This window comes from Salvelinus namaycush, chromosome 4 (assembly GCF_016432855.1).
Source record: "Salvelinus namaycush isolate Seneca chromosome 4, SaNama_1.0, whole genome shotgun sequence".
Lineage (NCBI taxonomy): Eukaryota > Metazoa > Chordata > Actinopteri > Salmoniformes > Salmonidae > Salvelinus > Salvelinus namaycush.
In genome coordinates this window covers 70597584-70610713 of record NC_052310.1, presented here as the reverse complement: position 1 = coordinate 70610713, position 13130 = coordinate 70597584, and positions in this window count along the sequence as shown.

Genomic DNA, 13130 nt, shown 5'->3' with positions numbered 1-13130 from the left:
GTTTCTGACAGTTTGTGCAGAAAATCTTCGGTTGTGCAAGCCCACAGTTTCATCAGCTGTTCGGGTGTCTGGTCTCAGACGATCCCACAGGTGAAGTAGCCTGGGCTGGCGTGATTATTCGCGGTCTGCGGTTGTAAGGCCGGTTGGATGTACTGCCAAATTCTCTAAAACGACATTGGAGGTGGCTTATGGTAGAGAAATAAACATTCAATTCTCTGTTAACAGTTCTGGTGGACATTCCTGCAGTCAGCATGCCAATTGCACGCTCCCTCAACTTGAGACATCTGTGGCGTTATTGTGGAAAAACTGCACATTTAAGAGTGGCCTTTTATTGTCCCCAGCACAAGGTAATGTGTAATGAGCATGCTGTTTAATCAGCTTCTTGATATGCCACACTTGTCAGATGGATGGATTATCTAGGCAAAGGTGAATGCTCACTAACAGGGAAGTAAACATATTTGTGCACAAAATTAGAGAGAAATTTGTTTTTTGTGCACTTTACATGTTACGTTTATATTTTTGTTCAGTGTAGTATAACAGAGGTCAAATTAGATGCTTTTGTTGATGTTGAAAAGAGCCATCTGGCATTTCATGAAGGCTTGCACAAAGTTTATTGTCTTTGACTGTGTTGCAATGTCATCCTCATCTCCTATCTCATTCCATACAGTGCATTCGGAAAGTAATCAGACCCCTTGACTTATTTCACATCTTGTTACGTTACAACCTTATTCTAAAATGGATTAAATTTAAAAAATCCTCAATCTACAAACAATACCCCATAATGACAAAGAAAAACTTTTTTTTGTTGTTGAAATGTTAGCAAATGTGTAACAAATAAAAACATAAATACCTCTTTTACATAAGTATTCAGACCCTTTGCTATGAGACTCGAAGTTGAGCTCAGGTGCATCATGTTTCCATTGATCATCCTTGAGATGTTTCTACAACTTGATTGGAGTCTACCTGTGGTAAATTCAATTGATTGGACATGATTTGGAAAGACACACACCTGTCTATATAAGGTCGCACATTTGACAGTGCATGTCAGAGCAAAAACCAAGCCATGCTGTTTGAATGAATGCTTACGAGCCTGCTGCTGCCTACCACCGCTCAGTCAGACTGCTCTATCAAATCATAGACTTAATTATAACATGATAACACACAGAAATACGAGCCTTAGGTCATTAATATGGTCAAATCCGGAAACTATAATTTCGAAAATAAAACGTTTATTCTTTCAGTGAAATACGGAACCGTTCCGTATTTTATCTAACGGGTGGCATCCATAAGTCTAAATATTCCTGTTACATTGCACAACCTTCAATGTTATGTCATAATTACGTAAAATTCTGGCAAATTAGTTCGCAACGAGCCAGGCGGCCCAAACTGTTGCATATACCCTGACTCTGCGTGCAATGAACCTAAGAGAAGTGACAGAATTTCCCTAGTTTAATATTGTATGCTAACATGAATCATAAAACACGGGACGAGATGTTAAAACTGTCCATTGTGCCAATAGATGGTATGCACTCACATGAGATTTGCCGTGATGTTGACAGAGTGGCATGGGAGGTTTATTTCTTAGACTGGGTTAAGATGTCAATTTAGGGACACATCCTCAATAGTGTGCCTTCGAATCACTGGGTGTTTTGGCCTTTAATCACTAAACACCCTCATCAAAGGTGGCCAGCTAAAGGGTGATCAAGCCTTAGCTTGTGTCCCATGCCCAATTAAGATTTCCCACGGGACTATGCAAGGCAGGGGCGTCCTCTTCCCTGAGCCAGCCCTACAGCTGACCGCATACCTCAGATCTGAATTGGGTTCTCAGGTGGGAGTGGGGGGTCATGAAGTTATAGCTCAGCAAGGGTCCTTCCGTTTGATCCAGATCCACTGGCTGCCTCTTTCAGCTGCTTGAGAAACTGCTCTGACGGTCTGCCGCAGAGCCTGTCCATGGATTCCAAGTTCTTTCAGCAACCTGATGGTGGAAGAAGCCACGAATCCACTGCATCCCACTTCAACTGGCCGGACTTTTGCATTCCAGCCACGCTGAGTTGCGTCTGCTGCCAACTCTGTGTAACGCAGTTTCTTACGCTCGTAGGTCTCTTCAACAGAGTTTTCCCACGGGACTGTGAGCTCTATGATGATGAACTTCTTTTAACTAAATATGCAGGTTTAAATATATATACTTATGTGTATTGATTTTAAGAAAGGCATTGATGTTTAGGTACATTGTGCAACGATTATGCTTTTTTCGCAAATGCACTTTTGTTAAATCATCCCCCGTTTGGCGAAGTTGGCTGTCTTTGTTAGGAAGAAATAGTCTTCACAGTTCGCAACGAGCCAGGCGGCCCAAACTGCTGCATATACCCTGACTCTGTTGCACATAACGCAAGAGAAGTGACACAATTTCCCTAGTTTAAAGAAATTCATGTTAGCAGGCAATTTTAACTAAATATTCAGCTTTAAAAATATATACTTGTGTATTGATTTTAAGAAAGGCGTTGATGTTTATGGTTAGGTACACATTGGTGCCACGACAGTGCTTTTTTCGCGAATGCGCTTGTTAAATCACCCGTTTGGCGAAGTAGGCTGTGATTCAATAATAAATTAACAGGCACCGCATCGATTATATGCAACGCAGGACAAGCTAGAAAAACTAGTAATATCATCAACCATGTGTAGTTAACTAGTGATTATGTTAAGATTGATAGTTTTTTACAAGATATGTTTAATGCTAGCTAGCACCTTACCTTGGCTCCTTGCTACACTCGGATAACAGGTAGCCAGCCTGCCATGCAGTCTCCTCGTGGAGTGCAATGTAATCGGCCATGATCGGTGTCCAAAAATGCCGATTACAGATTGTTATGAAAACTTGAAATCGGCCCTAATTAATCGCCCATTTCGATTAATCGGTCGACCTCTAGTACAGTCAACTCCTACTTTAGCACGAGATCATTAGCTGTTCTCCTAGCAGCAGGATATTATGCTGGCAGCACGAGCCCAGATTTTTTTCTGCAATATAAGAGTCCTCACATCTGCAGACCATGTGTGAGGCATCGCGTGGGCGAGCGGTTTGCTGATGTCAACATTGTGAGCAGAGTGCCCCGTGGTGGGGTTATGGTATGGGCAGGCATAAACTTCGGATAACGAAACACAATTACATTTTATCGATTGTCAGTTTGAATGCTCAAAAATACCGCGACGAGATCCTGAGGCACATTGTGATGCCCTTTTTTTAAAGGTATCTGTAACCAACAGAATAATATATGTATGTATTCCCAGTCATGTGAATAGGGCCTAATTAATTAATTTCAATTGATTGATTTCCTCATATGAAGTAAAATCTTTGAAATTGTTGCAGGTTGTGTTTATATTTTTGTTCATGTAATTAATTACAATATGAGTGAAATAATTACCTTTTGGAAGGAAAATTAAATATATTAAAATGCAGCTTTTGTGTGTTGGAATGGTGTGGGCGTACCCAAACAACAGAATGGTGTGCGTGTATACCGGTCATTAAAAATATTAATGCGAGTAGACCGCTGAGGGCTCACTCTCGCCGAAATATGTCCAGAATAAGCCCAATACGTTTCTATGGGCACAATATGCAAACCTAAGCTTGTCTCCTGCCTTCCCGCCTTTGGGATAAAGACTCCCAGGGCGGAGACATGACAATCTCGTCATTATAAATAGATCTCTGGTTTCAGCCCCTTGCGAATAGTAAAGGAAAGTGGATTCGCCTAAAGTAAATTGATGTTTCGCCAAAATTATAGGCTATAATTAATGCTGTCTAAATAAAATAATTCTAAATACTTCGCCAGGGAGCATGACTTCGCCATAGAGGGCCATTAGCTTCTTTTAAAAGTAGCTGTGGATTGTTTGAAATCACAAGTGTGTTTTGGAAGCCAGCAAATTGAGTAGTGCGCGTGGCAATAGGTGAGTTGCGCTGTCAGTGATAAGGATCTAAAATATGTGTGAAGATAATGTGTCTTGAGTATAATTTAAAATGTTGCAACAAGGAGAGGGGTGTGTGGCAATGATATGGCACATCTCTCTCCAGAATGCGCACAGCTGTCTCCCCGTAATTCTTGCGCATTCATTGTTTCATGGTGTGAGTTGCCCTTTGTTTATGATTTCATCAATTCCCACATTATATAGGTCACCAGTAGGCCTAGTTAATGTACCGTTAATCCCCCGTCATTTGGTTACATTCATTTATGCTAAATGCATGTATTAAAACTTCTTAGGGATAGCCCCCTTTTTTTCAATTTTCTCTTAAAATCACATACCCAAATCTAACTGCTTGTAGCTCAGGCCCTGAAGCAAGGATATGTTCATTCTTGGTACCATTTGAAAGGAAACACTTTGAAGTGTGTGTAAATGTGAATTGAATGTAGGAGAATATAACACAATAGATCTGGTAGAAGAAAATACAAAGGGGGAAAAAAACTTTTTTTTCTACCACCATCTTTGAAATTTAACAGAAAGGTCCCAAATCTAGCCATCACTCTGGTTGTAGTTCCGATGATGTCCACCAGAGGGCAGCATTGTATATGCAAAGTTTCAGACTGATAACTTGAAGTATGAGCAAGCTACATAACATTTAGTGTGTCACCCAGGTACATTTGGGCAAATCGCGAAGGAGACATTTACATTTACATTACATTTTTCTGCAAGAATATCGTCAAATCTGTTTACTTGGACTTTGATTTAGCTTTTCCAGTATTAGTAGCCATATTGTAAGTTCAACATTTGCAAAACACCCAGTTTTCATAACTTCATAACTCTCCATATTCTTGTAATTTTTGTCCAAAAGGAAAAGGCTTGCTGTCGCACAAGGTTAGCAGCAAAATTTTGCGACAGATACGGGGTTTACTCCCTGAAAGCCCAGCTCATTGGCTATCTAGCTAGCTTTGTTTGACCCAGATTGGTGCTTATTTGACAAAGTAACAGTCAATCAAGTGAAGTCCGCTCGCATCGTCGGCGCACCATAAAGGTGTCGCTCTCTGACCAAATTTGGTGTCCTATAGGATATACTACACTCCTAATGATATAGTGAAGTCTGGTTACGTTCTAGGATCTCTGAGGAATAAATACGAATGTGATTTGACTGGTTGAAACAACATTTAGGGTTAGATTTTCACAGATTCCTTTCTTTGTAAATTGAACGAATGGAAATACAAAATCGATCGTGCATGCTATATGGACCTTTTTAGGATATGAAAAATTATTTTATCTAACAAAACGACACTTCATGTTATCTCTGGGACCCTTTGGATGATAAATCAGAGCAAGATTTCAGAATTGAAGTACACATTTCACCTTCAGAAGTGAATTTATCAAACCTATCGCAGTGAAAACGTGTTTTGTTGTTAGGAGCTCTCCTTAAACAATAGCATGGCATTTTTTTGCAGTAATAGCTACTGTAAATTGGACAGTGCAGTTATATTAACAAGAATTTAACTTTCGGCCGATATAAGACACATGTACCAACATTTTTTGTTTCTCTAAAATCTGCGATCGTGACACACGGCGCTGCATGATTTACAACTGTCCCGTTGATGGGATGCCTATCCCTAAATAAATACAGTCATTTGTTCTCATTCTCAGACTGGAAACTTTGTTTGCGTCGTTTACAACCTGCTACACATGTAAGAAACAAGTTTTGGTTTATTTTATAACCATTATGAGTTTTGTAAATGTTTTCATTGTCCTTTGTTTGCATTGCTCCAGATGAGGAATGAACATGTGTCTGGTTTCTCTTTCCTGATAACCTCGAGCACCCACAGAAGTAGGCTCAGTCAGCTCAGTTTATTAGTATTTTTTTTCACATCCATGGCGAATGACAGTTCTGCAGTATTTGAAAAATATTTATGCTATATTTAAGCTCTAAAAAGTAATCCACACAAAACAGTGAAGATGCATTGATAATAACCAATGATAGGTGGAGACATCAACCATTTATGAACATTCCAAAAAAACTGAAGAAGGTTGTCTCCCGCAATGCTTTGGTTCCGACTTTAAGTTGCAGTTGATGGGAGCAACTGCAGAAATTTCCAGTCGACTGCAATCGAAAAGGCATGACCTTTTGATCATGGTTGTTGTAAAGGTCATGCAGTAGATGTAATCGTAAAAATGTGTATACCCATAATGCAACACACTTCGAAAGGCGGTGACTAACCTTGGTCAACTTCTTGACAAAAGTGATCTGCTGGAACACTCACAATGTGTTTGTTGTATCTATCCATATTTGTGACGAACTTCTGATTGTTTTTACTGACTTTGAACGACTCGACAAACTACCTGACAGTTTTACACAAGAAAAATGAAAACTGGAGTCCAATTATCCTTTTAAATTTTGACTGTAAACTTATTACTAAGGTTTTAACACTCAGAATGTCTTCTGTTTTAGGGGAGGTGATCCACCCGGACCAAACCTGTGCCATTCCCGGTAGGAAGATCACGGACAGCCTGATACTGATCAGAGATGCCATCTGTTATGCGAGAGACAGAAACATGCGGCTTGTAGTACTAAATTTAGATTTTGAAAAAGCTTTTGATCGTGTCTCACACCAGTACCTCTTCAAGGTACTGCAAAAAATGGGGTTCCCTGAAAGGTTTCTAGCTTGGGTGGGATTGCTGTACGACTACCACATTACCACTAAAATCCTTGTAAATGGGCATTTGTCAAAAGCAGTGGGAGTACACTGCGGCGTCTATCAGGGGTGCCCGTTATCTCCTCTTCTGTTTGTGGCCTGCATCGAACCACTGGCACTGGTCTTGCGAAAGGACCAACAGATCAGTGGGGTGGGTATCCCGGGGAGTGGGGGGATGACCGCCAAGTTCGTATTTTACATGGACGATGTCAAGATTTCATGCACCAACCTTTTATCTGTCGACAGGACCCTGGACAAGACTGACTGGTACGGACGAGCCTCTGGGGCGAGACTGAACAGAGACAAGACAGAGGCCCAATTTTTCAGACCGTGGGCAGACCCAGACTTGACCAGACTACCACTGACAGTTAAAATGACTGACAAAAGGGTATTGGGGGTAAAGTTTGACCGGGAGGGACGAGGAAACGACAACTGGAGTGGGATCCTGGGGACAGTAAGACAGAGACTGAGTTTTTGGGGACTTCGACAGCTGACTTTTGAGGGCAAGGTTTTAATCATTAAAGCTGTGATTTTACCTGTGCTTTAATTAATCAGTTCTGTTTTTATCCCCCCACGAACAACTCTTTTAGCTCTGGAACGGATGGTCTTTCACTTCCTGTGGGGGAAGCAAGTGGGAGAGGCTGAAGAGGGAGGTGGTCAAGAGGCCCAGGTCCAAGGGGGGAAAGGCTTGCCTGACCTCTACTTGTTCCTGGGCAGCCGCTACACAGCGTTACACCTCACTCTTGCCACCTCCCCGGTCAACAACAAGACCCAGGCCCTCGCACAGTTCTGGCTGGGATCTTACCTCAGGACCCTGAGGCTGATCCCAGTCGACCTGCGAGCCCCAGTCTCCTTCCTGCTCCCCACATACTACGTCCAGCTCCAAAAGTTTTTAAGACATTTTAAACTGGAAAAAGAGGCAGTCACGGTTTTAACTAAACACCGCTCTCTTCTCTCTCTTGTGCAGGAGCGGGAACCAGTGTGTCCAGTGCGCAGGCTTGCTACAGGCGAGCCCACAACGGTTTGGCGCAACGTGGCCTATCCTGCTCTGCTGAACCCGGCACCGGGACCTGTCCTGGATGGTCGCCCATGTGATCCTCCCGGTCAGGGCCGTTATGCACACCCGGGGCATGGCGAGGACACCCGCGTGCCCCCGACCAGGCAGCGGCCAAGATGAGTCTGTGAGGCACTTGCTCTGGGAGTGCAGAGCTGCTAGAGACCTATAGAAGGAAGCAGGCCCCCTGATCTCCCCGTGTCTGCCAGCAGGGGAGGACCTAATGCCCCAGCTTGTGCTGTATGGTGTGGGCCGAAGGCTCTGGCCCACCCTCACGTGTCTGAAGGATGCACTGTGGTCCTCCCGCAACCTGCTGGTAGCGAAACGAGTAGAGACCACCCTCCCTGGCAGTGGCCATGGTAGCCACGGAAGCCCTGGGGTGGTACAGAAGAAAGGGGGCCTCGACTCCAGGCGAAGGGTTCCCCACAACACCCAAGGTCCCGGGTGGCCACGGCCTGACAGCGCTGCGGCTCCTAGGGCGATGCACCTAGGGGAGGGATCTCCTCTGGGCCCCGAAGGACAGGACGGTAAATGATCCTGTACAAAGGACGAAGACAGCTTTTTGAACAAAGTGACTTTTTAACATGTTTTCATGTCTTAAAAATGTTTTACCTTTGTTAAATAATTTGCACACATTTTAAATGGTCTTTACAGATTGGATGATTTACAAGAAAAATGACTTTTATTCATGGTTGTTTCTATTTGTTTTTAACAACATGTACTTTTTAACAAATTTAAATGTAATATTCAAATGCAGTTTTTTATGCTTTTATGCCGTTTTTATGTGTATAAAATTATGTACAAAAATATGATCTGTTTTTAAAGAAAATGCAACAATAAAACTTTTCCAAAAGAAAATAAAAAATCTATCCATATTTATATATTTTTTAATTAGACAACATAAAATCACACCAAATCATGTTTATTTTTTAATTGTACCTTATGAGACCCTCTGGCCTGTGCTCATACATAAGTTTGATGTTACAAGTTTAAATAAAAAGCCTTGAATGAGCGTGATTGAAACGTCTTTCTAATAATCATGCTTAAAGTAGCTTATTTGCATATTTATTGTTTGTAATGTGACCACTGCCTCTGTTAGGCTTATTACAAGGATGTATACAGTGCCTTCGGGAAGTATTCACACCTGTATTTGAGGAGTTAATCCCATTATTCTCTGCAGATTCTTTCAAGCTCTGTCAGGTTGGATGGGGAGCGTTGCTGCACAGCTATTTTTAGGTCTCTCCAGAGATGTTCAATCGGGTTCAAATCCGGGCTCTGGCTGGGCCACTCAAGGACATTCAGAGGCTTGTCCCGAAGCCAGTCCTGCATTGTCTTGGCTGTGTGCTTAGTGTCGTTGTCCTGTTAGAAGGTGAACCTTCACCCCAGTCTGAGGTCCTGAGCACTCTGGAGCAGGTTTTCATCAAGGATGTCTCTGTACTTTGCTCCATTCATCTTTGCCTCAATCCTGACTAGTCTCCTAGTCCCTGCCGCTGAAAAACATCCCCACAGCGTGATGTTGCCACCATCATGCTTCACCGTAGGGATGGTGCCAGGTTTCCTCCAGACGTGGCGCTTGGCATTCAGGCCAAAGAGTCCAATCTTGGTTTCATCAGACCAGAGAATCTTGTTTCTCATGGTCTGAGAGGCTTTAGGTGCCTTTTGGCAAGCTCCAAACAGGCTGTCATGTGCCTTTTACTGAGGAGTGGCTTCTGCCAGACAGAGCTGCTGCCAGACAGAAACCACTAATCAGTAAAAGGTATATGACAGCCCACTACCATAAAGGCCTGAATGGTGGAATGCTGCAGAGATGGTTGTCCTTCTGGAAGGTTCTCCCATCTCCACAGAGGAACTCTAGAGCTCTGTCAGAGTGACCATCTGGTCTTGGTCACCTCCCTGACCAAGGCCATTCTCTCCCCCGATTGCTCAGTTTGGCCAGGCGGCCAGCTCTAGGAAGAGTCTTGGTGGTTCCAAACTTCTTCCATTTAAGAATGATGGAGGCCACTGTGTTCTTGGGACCTTCAATGCTGCAGACATTTTTTGGTACCCTTCCCCAGATCTGTGCCTCAACACAATCCTGTCTCGGAGCTCTACGGACAATTCCTTTGACCTCATGGCTTGGTTTTTGCTCTGACATGCACTGTCAACTGTGAGACCTTATATAGACAGGTGTGTGCCTTTCTAAATCATGTCCAATCAATTGAATTTACCACAGGTAGACTCCAATCAAGTTGTAGAAACATCTCAAGGATGATCAATGGAAACAGGATGCACCTGCGCTCAATTTTGAGTCTCATAGCAAACAGTTTGAATACTTATGTAAATAAGGTATTTCTGTTTTGGAATTTTAATACATTTGCAAGCACTTCTAAAAATCTGTTTTCACTTTGTCATTATGGGGTATTGTGTGTAGATTCCTGAGGGAAAAAAATGTTTAATCCATTTTAGAATAAGGCTGTAACGTAAAAAAATTTGTAAAAAGGGAAGGGGTCTGAATACTTTCTGAAGTCACTGTAAATTGGCTGGAATAGACTCAATAAAATAATCTGCAATGGTTTCCCTAAAAATAAACGAACACACCGCGCAGCTCCTGACTCTGTGCTGGCTCTTGCTTAGTGGTTACGCTGATGAACTACATCAATTCGATTTTAGCTTAATGGGAACGACACAGAAAACAAGAGCATCAAGACGAAGCAGCTGCTTTATAAGTGGGATGCACTGTTGAGCGTTACATCCCGAGGGGGTTGTGCTGATTGTACGGTTAAATGGCTTCCCTTGAGAAGGCATGAACAAGATGTATGTCAGGAGAAGTGCAGTATTATCATAAGGAGACGTATACTTGGAATACGGAGGAGGAATGGAGGGAAAAAGAGAGGCAGAGGAGGTCTAAGAGAGAGAAGGAGCAAGAGGGTGAGCTTGAGTTGGTTAAAAATTGCAGAAAAAAGGGAGATGGTTTGTTAAAGAAGAATGGTAGAAAGTGTGAGCAGAGCGAGCTGAAGACAGGAGGAGAAATGGAAGTGAATGAGGGTGAATTATCTGAGGTGCTAGGTGTGGTGAAGTTCTCTTAGTCCGAAGCTTACACCAAGGGTCAGGATAAAGATGAGTCTGTGACAGTAGGAGTGACTTTTTTGGAAAAAGTGGAGCCTTGCCTTTAGGCTGATCAATTTGTGGTTTCGGGTGGGTGAAAACGGAGTTGGGTGCTGTGGAATTGGTGAGGATAAACAGAAGCGGTCTTGTGATAATTGTTTGTGTTACTGCTGGTCAGATGGAGAAGGTGCTCCTCATTAAGCGAATGGGTGCAAGAAACATGAATTGTTTTGTTCTCAAGAAAAGGGCACCAATGAAAGGAGTGATAACAGGGTATCAGTAAATATAGAAGTTGACCAACTTAAGGGAAAGATTCCGGGTGTTTGTGATGCTCGTCCTTTGGTGCGACGCAGACAGGGTGGCGTGAGTGGTGAAACAGAAGAGTCCTTGTCTGTTCTTTTGACTTTTGATGTTGATTCTTTGCCCAACAAAGTAATAATAGGACATATACAGTTGAAGTCAGAAGTTTACATACACCTTAGCCAAATACATTTAAACTCAGTTTTTCACAATTCCTGACATTTAATCCTAGTAAAACATTCCCTGTTTTAGGTCAGTTATGGTCACCACTTTATTTTAAGAATGTGAAATGTCAGAATAATAGTAGAGAGAATGATTTATTTCAGCTTTTATTTCTTTCATCACATTTCCAGTGGTTCAGAAGTTTACATACACTCAATTAGTATTTGGTAGCATTGCCTTTAAATTGTTTAACTTGGGTCAAATGTGTCAGGTAGCCTTCCACAAGCATCCCACAATAAGTTGGGGGAATTTTGGCCCATTCCTCCTGACAGAGCTGGTGTAACGGAGTCAGGTTTGTAGGCCTCCTTGCTCGCTCATGCTTTTTCAGTTCTGCCCACAAATTCTCTATGGGATTGAGGTCAGGGTTTTGTGAATGCCACTCTAATACCTTGACTCGGTTGTCCTTAAGCCATTTTGCCACGACTTTGGAAGTATGCTTGGGGTCATTGTCCATTTGGAAGACCCATTTGCGACCAAGCTTTAACTTCCTGACTGATGTCTTGAGATGTTGCTTCAATATATCCACATACTTTTCCTGCCTCATGATGCCATCTATTTTGTGAAGTGCACCAGTCCCTCCTGCAGCAAAGCACCCCCACAACATGATGCTGCCACCCCCGTGCTTCACGGTTGGGATGGTGTTCTTCGGCTTGCAAGCCTCCACCTTTTCCCTCCAAACATAACAATGGTCATTATGGCCAAACAATTCTATTTTTGTTTCATCAGACCAGACGACATTTCTCCAAAAAGTATGATCTTTGTCCCCATGTGCAGTTGCAAACTGTAGTCTGGGTTTTTTTATGGTGGTTTTGGAGCAGTGGCTTATTCCTTGCTGAGCGGCCGTTCAGGTTATGTTGATATAGGACTCGTTTTACTGTGGATATAGATACTTTTGTACCTGTTTACTCCAGCATCTTCACAAGGTCCTTTGCTGTTGTTCTGGGATTGATTTGCACTTTTCGCACCAAAGTACGTTCATCTCTAGGAGACAGAACGTGTCTCTTTCCTGAGCGGTATGACAGCTGCATGGTCCCATGGTGTTTATACTTAAGTACTATTGTTTATACAGATGAGCATGGTACCTTCAGGCGTTTGGAAATTGCTCCCAAGGATGAACCAGACTTGTGGAGGTGTAACGGATGTGAAATGGCTAGCTAGTTAGCGGTGGTGCGCGCTAATAGCCTTTCAATCGGTTACGTCACTTGCTCTGAGACCTTGAAGTAGTGGTTCCCCTTGCTCTGCAAGGGCCGTGGCTTTTGTGGAGCGATGGGTAACGATGCTTCGTGGGTGACTGTTGTTGATGTGATCAGAGGGTCCCTGGTTCGCGTTCTGAGGTCTTGGCTGATTTCTTTGATTTTCCCATGATGTCAAGCAAAGAGGCACTGAGTTTGAAGGTAGGCCTTGAAATACATCCACAGGTACACCTCCAATTGACTAAATTGATGTCAGTTAGCCTATCAGAAGCTTCTAAAGGCATGACATCATTTTCTGGAATTTTCCAAGCTGTTTAAAGACACAGCCAACTTAGTGTATGTAAACTTCTGACCCACTGGAATTGTGATACAGTGAATTACAAGTGACTTTCCAAAACTATAGTTTGTTAACAAGAAATTTGTGGAGTCATTTTAATAACTCTACCTACATGTACATATTACCCCTGTAACCCCCTGTATATAGTCTCGCTATTGTTATTTTACTGCTGCTCTTTAATTATTTGTTACTTTTATTTCTTATTCTTATCCGTATTTTTTAAACAGCATTGTTGGTTAGGGGCTCGAAAGTAAGCATTTCACTGTTGTATTCGGCGCATGTGA